Raw genomic sequence first — 20,285 nt, 5'->3', positions numbered from 1 at the left:
AGCACTGTCTCCTGACCTTTTCAGAGCAGCTCAAATTGGGAAAATAGGAGATGAGCAGCTTTGGGAGGGAGTGGAACAGTAAAAAAAAAAAAAAAAAAAAAAGATATCAGAAAAGGGTGAAATGAGTTGGAAAAAGATAATGAAAAGAGAAAATAATATTTGAAAAGGAAAATTAGTAAAAAAAAAAAAAAAAAGAAAGAAAGATAGAGAAAGGGGTCTGGGAGGGGCTGAATAATTATTTGCTTCATACATATATCATCACTGTATATTTGCAGTAAGAGCGACATAGTCCTAGAGAGACTTCTACATTTTATTTGGTTTTTCTCTTGGGAATCTAGAATGCTGCTGGCATTGTGCATTCAGCAGCAGAGGGGAAGCCAACTCCAGCAGTCTCTCTGTACTAGTAGTACAAGGTATGTGACCTTGTCTTCATTTCTAGCATCATCACCCCAGCATCAGATGGTCATTTTGGTTTTCTATTTTTCATCATAGTCATTTCCCTGGTTAAATCTTCAGGGTAGTGACAGATGCCCTGTCTTCATTGTTTTTCTATAGAGGGAGGAGCCATTCTTTAGAGGAACTAGACATGGATGAGCAAGTTCAGATTGCTTTCATAGCCCCTCCAAACCTGGTTGTGAGGTGTATTAATTCAGTTTGGTTTTTCAAATCTACTGCCAACTTTGACTAGTTGAAGATTGGACTGAACCCTGAATCGGTGTGACTCCCCTAATCAAAATATGAGTCAACCCTAATTTGGTTCAGATTCCCATTTCTGATACAGCTTGTGAAAAAGGAATAATCTGAACACTCTTTTGATGTTTATCTGTGCAAATGGGCCTATGGCCCCTTCACAAAGATCTATGTTCCTCCTGATAGAGGACATGTTCTGCTTGTCAGAGAACATTTGCTATGGCACTCCTCTCTAGGAGTAGCCAAAATGGTATATCCAGAGACCCTAGAGAAAATTCTAGTCAGAGGGTTTGGAGACAGGAGAAAGATGAGTCATTCTCTAGAAAGGAGAAAAAAGCTGAGGAATCTACCTCCTACCCTTGAGTTCCTGCAGTAGCTGCAGAAGGCCACACAGTAAAATACCTCTGGTGGTGTTTCTGGGATTTCACTAGAAGGTGCAGATACTGAGTGGAGTGTATCCCCATTTTGAGGGAGTAAACTTCTCACTCTGGGGTCTTTTATGGAGAAAGATGACTCTGATCTGAGTTGAAAATAGTGAGAAGTGTGTATCAAGTATATATCCAGAGATGTCCATCCATGTGGAAAAGAGAAGAAAGGATCCTGTTTCCAACAGAGGCCAAACCAGGCCACAAGAACTTGGCAATTACCCAAACACAAAGAAGATCCCATGCTACTGATGCAATTAATAGCAGTGGCTATTCCCTAAGGGGCAGATCTTTAAACCTGCGCACGGGCATAGATTTGTTCACGCAACCCGGTGCGAACAAATCTACGCCCGATTTTATAACATGCGAGCGAAATCGGAGCGGCCTCGGAGGAAACTTTCCTTCCACCTCTCCTCACCTTCCCCTCCCTTCCCCTAACCCCCAGCCTTATCTAAAACCCCCTCCTTACCTTTATCGGGAAAGTTACGCCTGCCTCCAGGCAGGCGTAACTTGCTTGGCGCGCCATCCCCTGGCCCAGTGGCTGTTCCGAAGGCCTCGGTCCCACCCCTGGAACGCCCCCAGGCTGGCGCCTCGCCCATGGACCCGCCCCTGGAATGCCCCTTTTTCGAAGCCCCGGGACATATGCGCGTCCCGGGGCTTGCGTGCACCGCCGAGCCTATGCAAGATAGGCTCGTCGCACGCAGGGGCAGCTTGGGGCAGCTTTTCGGGGGTTATGCGCGTATCCCTTTGAAAATCTGCCCCTAAGTAAACTTGATTAATAGCCGTTAATGGACTTCTCCTCCAAGAACTTATCCAAACCTTTTTTGAACCCAGCTACACTAACTGCACTAACCACATCCTCTGGCAACAAATTCCAGAGCTTTATTGTGCGTTGAGCCCTTGGGTGCCGGGGCCAGCAGGACTTAAGCAAGGGCCTCTCAGAGAAGAGCCAGAGGACGGAGAGCAGAAGCAGCATCAGGCAAACCGAGAGTCCAGGCGTGCTGCAGACGAGGGTAACCAGGAACAGGCCAGAGGCCAGGGCAGGCAACAATCAAGCAGAGAAGAAATACCAGGCAGGAAGTCAGAGCTGAGAGATCAATCTGAGAGGGTAAGGAGCAAGGAAGGTACCAGAGACAAGGGTCAGGAACGCTGGGACCAGGAGTTAGGAGCAGAAGACAGGGCCAGAAACAGGAACACAGGAACCGAGGCAAGGAACAGGAATGCAGACAACTCACACTCACCAAGTGAGCAGGACCTGTTGCTGAGGTGAAGTGGAAGCAGCAAGGTAGGGTTTAAATACCCACCTAGCCTGACGTCATCTCCACAGGCAGCGGGGAACTTCCCACCGCTGGTCCTTTAAATTCTGCGATTCAGCACTCGCGCACACCTATGGGGCCAGCCATGAGGTCTCGGCATTGGTGGCATTCAGGGCACTGCGAGGGCAGGTTGCAGGCAGTGTTGGCAGGGAGTGGTGGCAGAGAGGGCTGGGACGGGCCTCCAGCCAGCGCAGGTGAGGGGATCCGGTCATGAACCTGTGCAGCCAGGGATTCTAACATATATCATATGTTCAATTTGTTATCTTCTCATTAATATTATTAATTTTTCATTCCTGGCTATCACATAAGCAGTTACCCTGACTTCAGTCTTAAAACTACAGTATTAGTCCCCTTATGTTTTATTATTTATAGTTAATAAATTTTTGTTTTATTAGCTAATGTCTAAGTTCAACAAGCCGACCATATACAAACTTAGCAAAACATAGGCTGTGGAAGAATACTCTTGGTACAGGAAGTTAGTATTTCTTTTTATGTTAATTAAAGTTAATGTAGTAGGTAAGTATTCTGGACTTGAGAAGAAGATGACTACATGGTCAACAAAGGTTCAGATGCCAATATCCAGCTGTGAAAACTTCACAACATTCGTTGGAAACCTGACCCAGGATTCACTATCATTGCTAGCCAGGTCCGTATTTAGCTACTACTATTGAGGGAGTCACAGATAAGTGTCCACACTGTCAGACACTCCTGAGTTTGAGAGAACATTTATTGTTAGTACAGTAGACAAAGAAACGGATCGCTGCTCCCGGCGAAGATGGACGCCTGCACGGGGGAAAGCGGCCCCTTTGCGTGCAATTGGCCGCTCAAGACGTGACGTCACGATGTTTGGCGTCATGGCATGTGACGTCACGTCTTGAGCGGCCAATTGCACGCACAGGGGCCGCTTTCCCCCTTGCAGGCGTCCATCTTCACCGGGAGGCAGGGGAGGGGAGCCGCGATCCGTTTCTGCTGATGGCCATCTCCTCCGGAGGGCTGCAAAAAAAAGTAAGTCGCTTGGTCGCTTCACACTGCCAGTCCTCTCTCCCCTCCTCCCGGAGCAAGGCTGCTTTTCGCGCCTTGCCTCGGGAGGAGGGGTGAGGGACTGGCCATCCTGAGCGTAGGATTGCCCGTCCTCTCTCCCCTCTCTCTCTTGCAACTTTTTTTTTTCAATTTTTTTTGCTTTTGTTGCTTCGGGAGGAGGGGAGAGGACTGGGGCTGCCCCGGAGACCAGCACCCATGGACGCGGCCAGGGCAGGAGAGGGGGGGCTGGGGGAAAGTTTGCCGCCTACCCTTACCCCTGCCTCTAACGCAGGGGTAGGGGTAGGCGGTAAGTTAGCAGGTTAAACGCGTGACAAAACAGCAGGGTAAAAAAGGGATAGTTGGGGCGCGCGTTACTGGATGGTAGGGAATAGCTAATTCGATCATTTACATGTAATATACATGCCGCGTGCGGAAGGGGTTGCCCGGGGATTTTAGGACGCAGTAGGAGTAGGTTAAAGGGGATTGGGGATCGCAGGAAGTGCTAACGCGGCCGGAAAGTGAGTAGAACGCGGGTTAGGAGCAGGGTAAATGCGGCCGCACTTTACTGGATAGACCTGACAGAGAGTAGAAAAATACACATAGAATACTTACCTGAAAAAGACATCCTTTTAAAATTTGAGGTAATTTTGAAGTAATTCTCCAGAGACCTGAAAAATATAGAATTCCACACAAAGAATTACTTTTTAATACTAATGCTAGTATAACATCATATAGAATTACCACCAGGAAAATTAGACTACAAAATAATATGTATCTGATAATAAACTAATTCTTTTGCTGAAAACTAGTTTCTTAAATAACATTGCATCTGAAATCAGATATAGTAAAAGTAATAGTTATTGATTGAAACCATTGAAACATATTATTTAATAATTTTAATTTCACTGTTTGTCAACTTTTATGCGCTAATTACAAACTATTTACAGCCTCTTAAGTAGAGAGAGAAGAAACTGCCAGTTTGCTTCCAAATAAAATTTTGTGACTTCATTGGTGTCTTTATTTCTTATTTATTTCTTTAGTGCATTCACTTTGGGCCTTTCCATCTGGCAAACTATTTCTTTTAATTAATTTGTCAAAGAAATTCCTAAGACCTGAGTCCACTTGAACCATAATTGGAACTGTGCTAAGAAATAGCTTGCCCTACCCTAGTGTTTCTGTGGATAACATGGTCGTCATCCTGGTCCCATCAGCCCTTATCCTTGGAATCTTCTTCGACTCCTCTCTCTCCTTCTCTACGCATATCCAAAACACTGCTAAAACATGTCATTTCTTTCTTTATACCATTGCCAAAATCCGTCTTTTCCTTTCTGAACATACTACCAGAACCCTTAGCCACACTCTCATTTCCTCCTGCTTAGACTATTGCAACCTGCTCCTTACAGGGCTCCCAGCAAGCCTTCACTCTCCACTGCAATCTATCCTAAATTCAGCTGCACGACTTATCTTTCGCCAAATTCGCTATGTTCACCTAATTCCTCTTCTGAGGTCACTGCATTGGCTCCCTATCCACTCCCACATACAGTTTAAGCTCCTCTTTCTCACCTACAAATGCCTTTACTCTGCATCTCCTCACTACCTCTCCTCTCTTATCTCTCTCTACACCCTTCCTTATGCACTCCGCTTGTTAGATAAGTCACTCCTATCCATGCCCTTCTCCTCTACTGCCAGTTCTACACTCTGTGCTTTCCACCTGGCTGTGCCGTGTTCTTGGAATAGTCTTCCTGAACTGGTGCGTTATGCTCCCTCTCTTGCCATGTCTAAATCCATCTAAAGCCGCACCTATTTTAAACCACTTTTAAATCTTATGCCTGATTGCTTTTAGTCTTGTTAACTAACTTTCTTTTCTTTTTAACCATTGTCTTGGTTTATGAAATACCCTAAGTCTATTGTCCTGCATGTTTGTCTTATTAGATTGTAAGCTCTGTTGAGCAGGAACTGTCTTTTTGTATATTTGTACAGTGCTGCATATGGCTTGTAGCACTATAGAAATGTTAAGTAGTCGTAGTAGTAGTAGTATCTACACTAGTCCAAGGAAATCTACTTTTCAGAAGAGAAGAGAGGGGAACCCAGGAAGATGGGCAGCAAAGGGTCAGAAACTCCTGATAGGTAATTCTGTACCTTTTAGAGGATTTCCATAGTAAAAGATTATAATACCGTAATTACATTTATTTAATTTGAACTAGTTTCACAGTTAAGACTTTTATTTTGAAACACCATAAAACTATCTTAAGTGTCTCCTTTGGAACTCTTTGCAGCTAAATGCCTTGGATGCTGAAAGTGAATCCTTCCCCCGTTGGATAATCCACACCAAGATTTTGTAGGAGTAAGACCTAGTATTGAGAGGCAACCCATCCCACCTCCATAGAGGTGTACCCCGAAGGGGATACACTCAATTGCTGCAAAGTATTATGATTTAGGTAAGAGAGTACCCTAGCCAACCATAGGTATCTGAGCTGGTTGTAAGTGGAAAGGAGGGCCATTTCACGGTAAAATGTGAGTGAGCTCACATATAAAACACAGACTCATATGAGCAGAACAAACCCATCTTGGCCACAAAATTCAGATTTTATTCAGTCATTATTATCAGTTAGGAAATCTCTACCACAATCTGAGTCTGGACAAGTCTGTCCTAACTGGAATCAGAAGTTTGATCACAGCTGAGTAATCCATCCCTAACTGAAACATGCCTATACACAGAGGGGTGGATTTTAAAAGGCCTGCGCGCGCTGGCGCGCCTATTTTGCATAGGTGGCGGCACATGTAAAGCCCCGGGACGTGGGTAAGACCCAGAGCTTTCGAAAAGGGGCGGGAGGGGGCATGTCCAGGGGCATTCCTGAAACGACGCGGCGTTTCGGGGGCAGGCCCGGGGGCGTGGCGCCGGCCCTGGGGCGTGGTCGAGGCCTCCGGACCAGCCCCCGGGACCGGAGGACAGAGCGGGGCTGCCGGCCGTCGCGCATAAAGTTACGCCTGCTTTTAGCAGGCGTAACTTTGCCGACAAACAGGTCGATACAGTAAGGCCGCGGTAGAAACAGTGCGGCAGGGTCAGGCGCACCCTTCCTCCCCGCACGCACAGTTCTCTTCACTTAGTCCCCGATACTCTCTTCTAATTGCATGCAAATGCATGCCGCGGCTTTAAAGCGTTAGGGAAGGGTTATGCCCGCGTAACCCATTTTACTGTATAGGCGCTTAATACAGCGCCTATACAGTAACCTGGGTGCGCTGGTACCTGTCATTTCAAATGTCATTTCAAATGACATTTGAAATGACATTTGAAATGACAGGCACCAGGAAGTGTAAAAAAAAAACAAAAAACCAAAAATATGTAAAAACCTGAGTGTTATAAAAAAAAAAAAAATTTAAATACCTGTCACTTTCATGCGGTCATCCAGGCAGCGGCGTGGGTCCAGGCGGGCGGCGGCGGCGGCGGCGGCGGCGGGAGCCGGGTGTTCAATCGAGGCCGCGGGCAGGTAGGCGCGTGTTCGATTGGGCGGGCGCGGCAGCGGGATCCGGGGGGCGGGTGGGCGTGTGTTCAAACGAGGCCGGGTCGCACAGGCGCTCATTAATTCAGGCGGAGGGAGCCGGGTGGTCGTGCATTCATCCAGGCAGAGGGAACCGTGGGCTGTTTTCGCCACCGGTTCCCTCTGCCTGGATGAATGGCCGTGCGATTTCAGCGCTGAAGGCAGTCACATGCCGTGACGTGACGTCACGGCATGTGACTGCCTTCAGCGCTGAAATCGCACGGCCATTCCTTCACTGCCGGTGGCCATGCATTCATCCAGGCAGAGGGAACCATGGGCCGTTTTCGCCACTGGTTCCCTCTGCCTGGATGAAAGGCCGTGCGAAATCGGGAGGAAGGGAGAAGGGACTGCCGTAGCAGGCCCGAGCCTTGCTACTTTTTCGGTTTTTTTTGCTTCGGGAGGAGGAGACCGGACTGGGGCTACACCGGAGACCGGACGGGCTGGACCGGAGACCGGACGGGACCAGGGCAGGTAAGCAATGTTTTTTACACTACACTACACTAACTCCTACTAGGGGGAGGCGGTAAACTAACACGTTAAGGCCACGGCAAAACAGCGGGTTACTGAGGAGATAGTATCAGCGCCCGTTACAGTATCGGAGGGGAATAGCTAATTCCTTCATTATACAGCTTTTTCGTTCATTTACATGCTGGGTGCGGAAAGGGTTATGCGTCTGTTTTAGGAAGCGCTAGGGACGCGTGAAACTGGAGACTGTATCGCTGAATCGCCTTACTCGTCTGTATTGTGCGCTCCCAGCACGTTACAGACGGGCAATCTTTAACTGCACGCTACTGTATCGACCTGAAAGGTAGGGGGGGGGGGGGTTAGATAGGGCCGGGGGGGGGGGGTGGGTTAGGTAGGGGAAGGGAAGGGAAGGTGGGGGGAGGGCGAAGGAAAGTACCCTCTGAGGCTGCTCTGAAATCGGAGCGGCCTCGGAGGGAACATGCAGCGCGCGCTGGGCTCGGCGCGCGCAGATTGCACAAATGTGCACCCCTTGTGCGCGCCGACCCCGGATTTTATAAGATACGCGCAGCTACGCGCGTATCTTATAAAATCCAACGTACTTTTGTTCGCGCCTGGTGCGCGAACAAAAGTACGCGATCGCGTATTTTTTAAAGATCTACCCCTAAGGCCTCAACTCTGCAAAGTTTCTGAGCCTTGTATATGTCTGAATATCTAGATAAATTCAGCCTATGGTATATTTTCTCATGCTGCTTAGAAGACCATTGGGTTGGGTTGGGAGATACTGAATATGGCAGTGACCTATATATGGGCCCAAGCTGAATAATCTCATCATGACTTGCCTCAGTATTTATTATTTTATTTATTTATTTATTTATTTATTTATTTAAAAGAATTTATATACCACTTTATAAAATTAGTTTTTGTCAAAGTGGTTTATATTGGAAAGAGTAATAAAATGAAAAGAATAAAATAAAATTATAAAGAAAAAGTAATAAATAAATAAAATTAAAAGTACATAAAATTAATTAATAGCTGGAACAAATTCTAGCTAGAAATAAACAAATATTTACTAAAGTAAATAAAAATAAAACTGTTGCCGTGGAACTTGGTATTAATATGGAAGGGAGGGGGGAAGGAGAGGAAAGGTAGAAAAGTGACAAAGTAAGACCGAAAACTAGGGAACAAATGGGAAAAAGGGGGGGGGGGGGGAAATGAAATGAAAAAGAATGATAGTGATTGTAAATGAGGTGGTGGAGAAGACTTTATGTTTGTTCTGGAGTAAGTGTTTTAAATGCTAATTGAAAAAAATGGGTTTTAAGTGATTTTTTGAAATGGGAAGAATTTGAAATTGAACGAAGAGGATTGGGGAGGGAATTCCATAAAATGGGTCCAGCTACCGAGAAAGCTCGTTTTCAGGTGACTTCTAGCCTTGCTAGTTTAGGAGAGGGGATATCTAGGAGATTTTGGGTGAGAGAACGTAAATGACGGGTAGGTTTGTAGATCCGCAGTGATGAGCAAAGCCAGATGGAGGTTGGGTTATGGATCAAGCCATGAATAATAGACAAAATTTTAAATTGTATCCTAAATTTTACTGGGAGCCAATGTAATGATTGAAGGATTGGGGTGATATGGCTGTGTAGAGGGGTCCTGGTTAATATTCGGGCGGCACTATTTTGAATCAATTGAAGGGAATATAGAGAGGAATCAGGTAGTCCTAAATAGAGTGCATTGCAATAGTCTAATCCGGAAAATACTAATGATTGAAGATTGGTTCTATAGTCACGGTAGAAGAGTAATGGTCGAAGATGTTTTAAAAGTCGTAGTTTATAGAAGGATTTTTTGGTAAGTGAAGAGATTTGTTGTTTCATGGAGAGATCTGAATTAATAATTACGCCTAGATTAGTGGCATGACGAGTTATGGAGATAGAGATGTTATTTATTGTCAACTGTGTGGGTGGACCTATTGAGGAATCTGTAATAGAGGAGAGATGTATGATTTCTGTTTTTGAAGAGTTTAATTTTAGTCGGTTATGAGAAAGCCATGAATTTATGGTAGAGAGATAAAGAGAAACCAAGGCTAATGTTGCTGACCAGGATGTTTTATATGGGACAAAGAACTGAATATCATCTGCGTAGATTTTGAATTGTAAATTTAGAGAGGATAGAATATTACATAGGGGAAGGAGGTATATGTTAAACAGGATATGAGATAATGATGAGGCTTGAGGAACTCCGGAATTAATAGTATAAGGAGTGGAAGTGTGTTGATTAAAGTTGACTTGCTGAGGGCGGTCTAAAAGAAATGATGAAAACCAACTTAGTACTGTACCTGTGATGCCAATGGATTTTAAACCGGAAATGAGAATTTGATGGTCTATTGTATCAAAGGCTGATGAAATATCTAAGAAAACTATAATGTAGTCAGTGTATGAATCGAAAGCACGGAAAAAAGTGTCAAAAGATGATAGTAGAAGTGTTTCTGTAGAATGTCCCTTTCTAAATCCATGTTGATTGATGTGAAGAATATTGTGATCTGTGAGAAAATCGGTAAGTTGTTGTAGTACTGCAGATTCTATTAGTTTTGCCAGGGAGGTAAGGGAAGCAATGGGTCTATAATTATTGAGATCTGTGATATCCTTAACTTTTGATTTTAGAATTGGGAGTATAGATGTCTTTTTCAAATCGTAAGGAAATTCTCCGGTTTCTAGAGACTGGTTTACCAATAGGTGAAGGAAAAAGCAGGCCTCTTGTTTGAGGGCTTTAAAGAGAGCTCCGGAACATGGGTTATAAGGAGAGTTGGAAGCTTTATGCTTACTTATGATATTCTGGATAGAGCTTTCTGATACAGAGGAAAATTGTGACCAAGAGTAAATAGGATCTATCTTTTCTTGTGTTGGGTAGGGTAAGTTGGAAAATTCCTTTGAGATATTAGATACTTTTGTTTCAAAATGTTTGGCAATTTTATTGCAGAAGTTGGAATCAGGGTCTATGACATATTCATTTTGAGAAGTGATAAGAGATTTAACGATATTGAACAGAGCATTGGCATTGCCGTTGGCTTTGGAGATTATATTTGCATAATGATGTTTTTTTGCTAGGTTTATTTCCTTATTGTAACGTCGTAGGTTGCAACGGTAAGCGTTTTTTGTTTCGGGAGTTCTAGTAGTACGCCATTTGCGTTCTAATTTTAGATGTTTTGACCTTTCATAATAAGGACTTGGAAGAGAAGGGATTCTGAGTAAATCAAACTGCCTGTAATAAGTTGTAGTTTATTTTAAAATACTTATAAAATCTGATAACATGACAAGAATAACCCACACCTCCCGTCCCCATAAAATATTACATAATCAAATATTTTGTTTAAAAAAACAGTAAATGCTTTGTGTCCTAATTTGTAACAAAAATACAGGTGAAAAATAAAATTGTTATGTGTAACAGTACCAAATATTACTTAGCATGTGTTCCCTTCCGAAAAGCTTTATGAAAGAGGTGCTTTTTTTTTTTCAATCTGACATGCTATGATTCAAGAGGCATCATATTTTTGCACTCTTAAAAACAATCCAGAAAGGGCAAATTTGGTCAAAAGCATCAGTTGGAATATTTCCAGTTCATGATGACATGCTTTTCTTGTGATATTTTTATTTTTCAGCTTTCTAAACATGTTCAATCTATCTCCATTGCTAAATCCTGACAGTGGGGACTTGGCAGGAAAGGAGACTCAGAGAGATACAGAGAGATTGTAAGGCTGAAAAGTTTTAGAAAAAGGCAAAAAAAAAAAAAAATACTGAGATAAGGCAGTAAACAGGAAAATAAGGAAAAAGAGATAAGAGAGAGGAGCAGAAGGAAGTCAACCTCACATGTTATCACAGTATTCCTGATGTGAAAATGGCCCAGTACCAGCCCCACTTAAAATCTGAACTTTTTAAATTTTACCTGCAAAGCAGAGTAACATACAGAAATGTCAGCTCGCAAGCTGGGCCAGTGACCTGAAAGAGAGCCAGCCATGTGTGGACTGGCAGGAGGCAGGGCAGGAAGTTTGCAGGGTCAGCAACAAATAGTAGTGAGGGGACGTGGAGAGACATCTGAGGGAGAGAGGAGAGAAAAAGAAAAGGGGAAGGAGAGTTGTGAGGAGAGTACAGGGAATGAGTAGGGTTGCCAACTGACTCCAGATTTTCAGGAAAGGTTGATCTAGTCCTGGTTTTACTCTTCTGCATGCAGGTACTAATAACCTTGATTTTCTTAGGGAATGTGACAGGAAAATCAGAATAAGTCTCAGCATGCAATGGGGGTAAAACTAGGACTGAATCAACCTCTCCTGAAAATCTGGAGTTAGTTGGCAACCTTAGGAATGAGAGGGATGGGTAGAGAGGAAGGGAGAAGATAAAAGAAGGGCAGAAAGGAGAAGTGAAAACCGAAGGGTGGTGAAAATGACTGGATCAGAGAAAGGGAGGCTGGACAGAGAGGGAATGAGGGGAAGAATGGTGAAGAGAGAGCAGGGGAGGGAAAGAGAAAAGGAAGGGGGAGGAAAAGGAGGACAGAGAGGAGTGGGTAGGCGACAGAAGGTGATAGGAAGGGGAGAGAGAAGATGAGAGAATGGGAAATGATGAAGCAGGGAGATAAACTGAAAGTGAGAGGCTGTTAAAGATAGTGAGATATGGGGAAAAGGAACAAAATAGAAACAAAATAAATAAAATGAAAAGATGGCGCACAGGAAGACCGAGAAAGAGATAGCAAAACCCAGAGCACAAGTTAAAAAGGGAAAATAGAGTAGCCCCTGTTCATAGTGGTTAGCTGAGGGGGGAGAGGGTCCCATTTGTGTATGTCAAAGAAAGTATATTACCTCTATGAAAAATAGGAGCAGTCATACAATGGGTGAATCATATTTAAATTGTCCTGTGAGAGCCCACCATTATAATCATAGCTACTTCAAAAGCCATAATGTGTTATGATTTCGGGGTGTGAACCCTTGGTCCAGCGAAGAACAAATGTCCGATTGCTGGTTGGCGAGGCCTAGACCAGGACTCTCACGGAATGGACGGCAGGGAGATCCGGATGCAGGCGCCTCCTGCAGGTCGTATGATCCAGATGGCTGGTGTCTCCAGCATGTCGTGGAATCAGAGGTAAATGTCCTCAGTAGGCCGTGGAAAGTAAAGCTGAGCTGGTGCCTCCAGCAGGTCATGGAATCAAAGGTAGATGTCCTCAGCAGGCCGTGGAAAGTAGAGCTGAGCTGGCGCCTCCAGCAGGTCGTGGAATCAAAGGTAGATGTCCTCAGCAGGCCGTGGAGAGTAAAGCTGAGCTGGCGCCTCCAGCAGGTCGTGGAATCAAAGATGGACAATTCAGATAATGGAAGTTGAGGAAACTCCGCAACCAGTCCAAGGGTCGGGATCCAAAGAATACCTCACAGTCGATCCAGGGGTCAGAAGCCAGAGAATACTCCACCGCTGGTCCAGGGGTCAGAAGCCAGAGAATACACCACAGCCGGTCCAGGGGTCAGAAGCCAGAGAATATGCCATAGCCAGTCCAGGGATCAGAAGACAGAGAATATGCCACAGCCAGTCAGGAGTCAACACCAAAGATCAGGATCAGGAACCACGAACAGGAACAGACCAGGAGCCGAGAGGAAGTCAAGGCAAGGTCTGAGGTGCAGGACTTGCCTTTAAATAGCTCCCACCAGCTGGCACACCAGGGGAGAGCCAATCCCGACAGAGGAGGCGTCCAGCAGCGAATCCTAGGCAGCTATGTAAGCCCCTGAAGGGGGCGGAGCCAGCCACCCGGAAGAGGAGCTGAAACGCCGCGGCCATATTGTGCCGCGGACCGTGGCCCCGGACCCAAGACCCAGCACATCTTTAATGAAAACGCGGCAGTCTGCCGCGCTGGTAAGCGGCGGTTTCCGGTCGCGGCTCATAACATAATGTTAGTTTGTTATTGCCATTATTTTTGTTATTTCTAAATATGCAAATAAAATCATTCTTATCAATTTACTGCTGGGGTTAAATCATTAATTCCAAATAATGGACATCATTTATCTTTTGATATTGTCCAGCTCCACCTTTTTAGGTATTCAGTCAAGTCTTTCTTGATATTGTAGCTCACAATGTTATTGGTCCAAGTACAATGGGCCGCGTTTCTCCGCTAAAGCAAGCACCTGCCTTGGGAGAAAGTCTTGATAGCCGTCCAGTGATTGTAGACTGGACAGTAAGTAGTAAAATGTGCTCCAACCCTTGGAAAAGAGAAAAACGCTATTTATCTGTTCAAGTCTTTTAAACGTCCAAATCATATGATTTCTAACAACCAATGCATAAAGAGCTATGTATGCTCCCTATCCACTCATTACTTCATAGAACTTCTCCTGTCACTATCCCACTCTCTAGAAGACTCTATAGATCTCTACCTACCATGGCATGGATTATCCATTATGGCAATCTCCCAAAGGAGAATGGATCATGGCATCTCTCTATACTCCAAAATGACATCCTAAGCAATTCATTGCTTCAGCTTGAGAATAATAGCCCTTTTGTTTTGGATCATGAGCAGACAGAATGGAACAGTTAATTTCTTTCTACATGTAACTCCCTTTTTAGTAGGTGTCCTGAATACAGGGGTACACAGTGTCTTGGAGCTACTTACTTCTTCTCTTTCTTTCTCTCTTCCTCCATCCAGGTGCTAGGGTCTTTTCTGATGGGGGAAAGGATAATCCTCCAAGGCCCAAAGCACACAGTGGGAGGAACAGTTGCTCTATCTCTTTTTCACACAACTATACTCACAATTAGTATGTCCTTGCTTTAGGGTCACCTTTAATTCTCAAAAAGACATTGGACACACTTGTGGTTTGTTACAACCTGAAAATATTTGAAAACTGATCAGCAGCAAATTTCCAATTGATCATATAAAATAAAAATCCAAATGTACCTTTTGTCTCAGTCCTGCACCTCTAAATGAGAAAAAGATTCTACATTCCCAGTGACAGAAGGTGGGCTCCTAGTAGGGACTTGGATCTCCGGTCTCTTCTTTGGGGCTGAACTGGACCTGAGGGTTAGAAAGTCCCAAGAATAAAGTAAAAAAAATGAAAGCCCTTACTCCTTCTCACAGGCAGGAATTGTGATGAAATATTCCCTTCCAACCAAACAGGAATAAAAATCTTCTTAAAGATCCTAAACAGTCTTCTTTAGTGGCATGGAAACTGCTGTCCCTCCCCATTCAGTAGGACAGGCATACAGATCTTCTTTTTTCCTGATCCTCTCCAGACAAGGCAGGATATCTCTCTGAAGGCTGGAACAGGAATCCACCAAAAATTAAAAAAAACTCTTCACAAAAACCCAATGTGTCCTCACCAATCTTCTCCAACTCCTGAGACGTTCCCTGCCAGGCCAGTTGGATACTGGGCTAGGAAATCTGCTTCTTTTCCTATTTTTCAAGCTGTGGGGCTTATATATGGGAGTCACTCCCAGGGCGGATTACAGGAAAATATTGGCCTGGTGGATTTTTTCAAAACTGGCCCATGGAATATCTGACACCCTCAAGCACTTTCCCTACAGCACATGTGTCACCAGCTCCAAAAAGCATGCCAGGTCAACCCTGGAACCTGGCAAAATTGAACCAACATATCTCCAAAATAAAATGTATCTTTCTTAAATAACGAAGAGGTCAATGTTCAAAAGCTATTTAGATGGCTAACTGAATATTTATCACAGATTGCGGCTAGAATGTAGCTGCATAAATCAGGGGTGGATCGAAGGTAGGCAAGAGGCATTTCCAGGATGAGCAGAAATACCTGATATTCAGAGTTAGTCACGTAACCTATGCGGCTAACTCTAGTCATGCTGTAGGGCTGTTATAAAGTTAGCCGGATATACTTATCTGTTGTGCTCCTGCTTATGTACTCAAATAGTGAGTGCCCCCAGTCCAGCACTGCTGCATCATGATGTAAAGTTCTTGCTTGCTGCCAGTCCTTCCCCATTTTGCGGAAGCCTCCTCCCTTTCCTAATTCCATTCTCTAGGAGACTCACTTTTTCCACAGCAAACTGATTCTCTCAGAGTTCAGTTCAGTCACCTCAGACAGAAGCCTCCTCAGCACTGCATAGGCCCTTCCTCCTAGTTTACCCCCTTCCTTCATGTGATTGTAGCTTACATCCACTTCTCTGCAACCCTCCCACCACCCTAGTGCATTCCCATTGACTGCAAGCTACACAGTCTGCTGCTTTTATAGTTCCCCAGGCTTTGCTCTGCCTACCGACTCTAGGGGAGGGGGAGCCAGAAGTGACCCATATTGTTCCCTGGGCTTATAAAAATAGAAAAGTAAGCCCTGGCCAAGACTGGGGAAAAACCAAAACAAATCAATGCCACTACTGCAGCGATTAAAACTATAATCAATCAATCAGGAGCAGCTGCTCAATCGCTGGAATATAAAATTATTTAAACCTTAAATGCAACCTTATGAAAACGTATTTAGAAAATGGTATTTGAAAAAAAAATTTTTGACAACTACTCTATGTTCAGTATATGCTTGTGTTGAAATGTTGTTTATATGATAATTTAAAAATTATGAAGGAGTAGAGGGAAAGTTTCATATAAACTCGTTGGTGTCTCGGCACCACGATTATGTGGTGGTATAATCATTAACTGACCCCCTCCTCCTGTGAGAACTTTTGTGTTATAAAAGATTTTTCCTTCCCCTATGTGACCTCTTCCGTGCAATGAACGTCAAACTTGTTTATAAGCCATAACAGTGCTGAGTTTAAAAAGCTAAGAACACTCTGCTTTTGAGCTGTTAAGGAGTAAAGTTTAGACTTCCCTTTGTGATGTTGGTATGCGCTATCCAATTTCAGACGAAGATCCCGACACAGTCGATCCGTGTTTCAGACTATTAGCCTTTCCTCAGGGGTGTGAAACGTTGTAGAGCTGCCAACTTGCTGGGAATCTGGATAAACTCCATTTGATGAGAACCTCTAGTGAACTTAAGTGTTCGGCTCTTGACGGAGTTGCTCTCACTCCGTCGCCGGAAGAGTAATTGTGTCTTCTGAACGGACCCTTTTTATATGCAGCTGAGAGGGTAAGTTGTGACCAATGACCGTATTGAAACTTGGTGACGTGGTAGCGCCGACCTGGTGGAGGACTTGTGTGCAAGGCTGCCGGTGTATTCTCCGACCAGATGGAGAACTCAATGTCAACATGACTTGACGACGTAGTGACGTGGAATTGCTGATAGACTTAATGTCAGACTGGCTCGCTGACTTGATGCCGTCGGCTTTCTCAAAAGCAGGTGTGCTTAATTACCTACGTCTTCTCCAACATACCAGGAAGCTAGATCTCATACTCGCATGAAACGTCCTCAGTATACCATATTGAGAAGTTGATCAATCATTCATGCGACCAAATTCATTAACGGAGCACCCTTAATATATGCTGACAGGTCCCGTGGACTGATCGCTGGGAATTAAACGGAATGTTACAACAACGAATTCCAATTTAAATTGTCATTCATGCCCCGTGGGGCTGATGTAGCTAGGGTGAAAATCCAAAAAGCTTCACGTTGGTTAAGAAGTGCCTTGATGTCCCCGCCCCTAAATGGGGCGTCCAGATGTTCCAGTACCGTCCATTTCAAATCTGCTATAATGTGTCCCCTGTCTGTCAGATGTTGCACCATTGGTGCCGTCATTTTCGCTGTATTGAATTTAGACTTGTGTTCTCCCAGTCTCACCTTGACTGGTCTAGAGGTGCGACCTATGTATAATTGGGGGCACGGGCAGATAATGACGTAGACTACATTACTGGATAAACAGTTTGTGTTGTGCTTGCGCCAAACTTTATATCCTGAAACGGGATCCTTCCATAGAATACCTTGAATGGTTTGTGCACACCATGTGCAATTACCACATGGTTGATGACCCACTAACGTCTCTTCTCATTTGAGAATATTAGTTTGTGCGTGAACTGTGTGATCTCTAATGTTTCTACCTCGGGACATGGCGAATGTAGGTGTTTCCTGAAATATATCATGTGTTGACAGAATATGCCAATGTCTCCGTATGGCTGTTTTGATGATGTTGGATGCATCCGACTGTTTTAATACACAGGTCAACCGTGTTTGATCAACTTCTCAATATGGTATACTGAGGACGTTTCATGCGAGTATGAGATCTAGCTTCCTGGTATGTTGGAGAAGACGTAGGTAATTAAGCACACCTGCTTTTGAGAAAGCCGACGGCATCACGTCAGCGAGCCAGTCTGACATTAAGTCTATCAGCAAGTCCACGTCACTACATCGTCAAGTCATGTTGACATTGAGTTCTCCATCTGGTCGGAGAATACACCGGCAGCCTTGCACACAAGTCCTCCACCAGGTCGGCGCTACCACGTCACCAAGTTTCAATACGGTCATTGGTCACAACTTACCCTCTCAGCTGCATATAAAAAGGGTCCGTTCAGAAGACACAATTACTGTTCCGGCGACGGAGTGAGAGCAACTCCGTCAAGAGCCGAACACTTAAGTTCACTAGAGGTTCTCATCAAATGGAGTTTATCCAGATTCCCAGCAAGTTGGCAGCTCTACAACGTTTCACACCCCTGAGGAAAGACTAATAGTCTGAAACACGGATCGACTGTGTCGGGATCTTCGTCTGAAATTGGATAGCGCATACCAACATCACAAAGGGAAGTCTGAACTTTACTCCTTAACAGCTCAAAAGCAGAGTGTTCTTAGCTTTTTAAACTCAGCACTGTTATGGCTTATAAACAAGTCTGACGTTCATTGCATGGAAGAGGTCACATAGGTGAAGGAAAAATCTTTTATAACACAAAAGTTCTCACAGGAGGAGGGGGTCAGTTAATGATTATACCACCACATAATCGTGGTGCCAAGACACCAATGAGTTTATATGAAACTTTCCCTCTACTCCTTCATAATTTTTAAATTATCATATAAACAACATTTCAACACAAGCATATACTGAACATAGAGTAGGTGTCAAAAATTTTTTTTTCAAATACCAAGACTGGGGAAAGCCACTAACCCAAAATAGCATAGCTCCAGATGGAATCCTGATTTCTTTTCTGGAGTATATGCAGCCAGAGCTGGTGCAAGTGTATTAGGTGTCATAGGTGAACCTTACAGCCTTGCACATACTCCTGGCCCCAACTTTCCCACAAATAATTAAAAAATAAGCATTTATATTTACATATTTACATGAAAAAGGAAAATTAGTGTTCCAAGGTAAAAATATTACTTACCAGCTGCATTATTTACATGCCCAGCTGTGATGCCAATCAGAAAATTGCAAAAAGGACACCTGCGGCCATGTGGTATTAGGACTATTGTAAAGCATGTTGGCATCAGAAAGCTTTAAGTAATCTGAATTACAATATAGTAAACCTCCCATATGAAAACAGCACTAAGTGCCAGCACTCAAACAGAAACAACCCTACCTATGAAAAGCCAATACTGCAAATATTACATCAGGCCCTAAAACATCAATACACCTGATATTAGGAAAATGGAACAAGCCAACCCGTTATACTATAGATCCTTACACAGAAACTATATGCTAGCAGAATGCTTGACTTCAGTCACACATGCAGAACACAGACAGACCTTCACCAAATATAGAATGAAGAGACAATAAAGTATAACTAGAAACATGCAGACAAAAACTGAATTGGAAACAGTAACAAGACAGACTCAGTATGCAGTACAACAATGGAAAAACAGAAACATCACCATTAATCATTAAACATCAAACAATAAAATCAAGATATATAAACCATTAATCATAATAGTAAAACCATACTCAGAAAAAGAATAAACATTTCAAAGCAGCTGATGAATAGAACTTCCAATGATTAAAAACATTTACATTGGGTTTTTTTTAATTTTCCAAATATCAATAAAATATTTCAAAATAGCAAACACATCAAATAACACCCAAAAATTAAAGCTAAGGCTCAAAATATCCCCTGCTTTCCATATCTAGGAACTTTAGACTCCAATCACCCTGAGATTGTCATGGATTAGACAGGGATAGGAGGTATGCAAAAACTTTCTCCTCTCTTTCATATATGCACTCTCTTTCCTACACAAACTCCCTTGTATTCTCTCTCACACACATGCTATAGGCATTACAAACTCTGGCTAACACACATGTTCACTAACTCATGTTTTCTCACAAAGATGCTCACTGGTTAAATAGTCTTGTTGCTTACACATATGCTCATTGGCTCGCTCGTTCTCTCTCTCTCATACACCTGCTCACTGGCTCACTCATTCTTGCTCACCCACATGGGGCTGACTGTATTATGTAGTGCAACAAAGGAAAAACAGAAAGATCATCATTCCTCATAAAACATTAAGCAATAAAGTCAATAGATATAAAACATGATTCATAACATTAAAACCATACTAATAAAAAAGAATAAATATGTCAAGCAGGCAACAGCCACTGAAAATCCAGTAATTAAAATGACTCATACATTTTTTCTAATATTTCCCAAAAAACAAATATTTCAAACAGTTGACACATGAAATACCCCAAAATTTAAAATTGTTGTGTCTGTCAGTTCCCAACGCCCTCTCTCTGCCCTCCTTACCTCTTTGGCGCCTCCCTCTTCGTCCGCGGGTAGATTGGCTGCCGCGGCGTCCTTCTGCCGAGGTCCACCGGCATCCCCGGACCGACTAGACGCTGCAACCCGCCATGTTTCCTGGAGGCCTAGGGGCGCGCATGCAGCACGGCCTCGACTGAAGTACCAGCGATGGCGCGAAACTCGGGGGTGTCCCCCAAAGATGACATCACCCGCGACGGATATATAAGGTCTTAGAATTTGCTAACACATCGAGTTAG

This window comes from Rhinatrema bivittatum, chromosome 1 (assembly GCF_901001135.1).
Source record: "Rhinatrema bivittatum chromosome 1, aRhiBiv1.1, whole genome shotgun sequence".
NCBI classification, from domain to species: Eukaryota; Metazoa; Chordata; class Amphibia; order Gymnophiona; family Rhinatrematidae; genus Rhinatrema; species Rhinatrema bivittatum.
The sequence above is the reverse complement of the archived record's forward strand: the minus strand, read 5'-3'. Positions refer to the sequence as shown.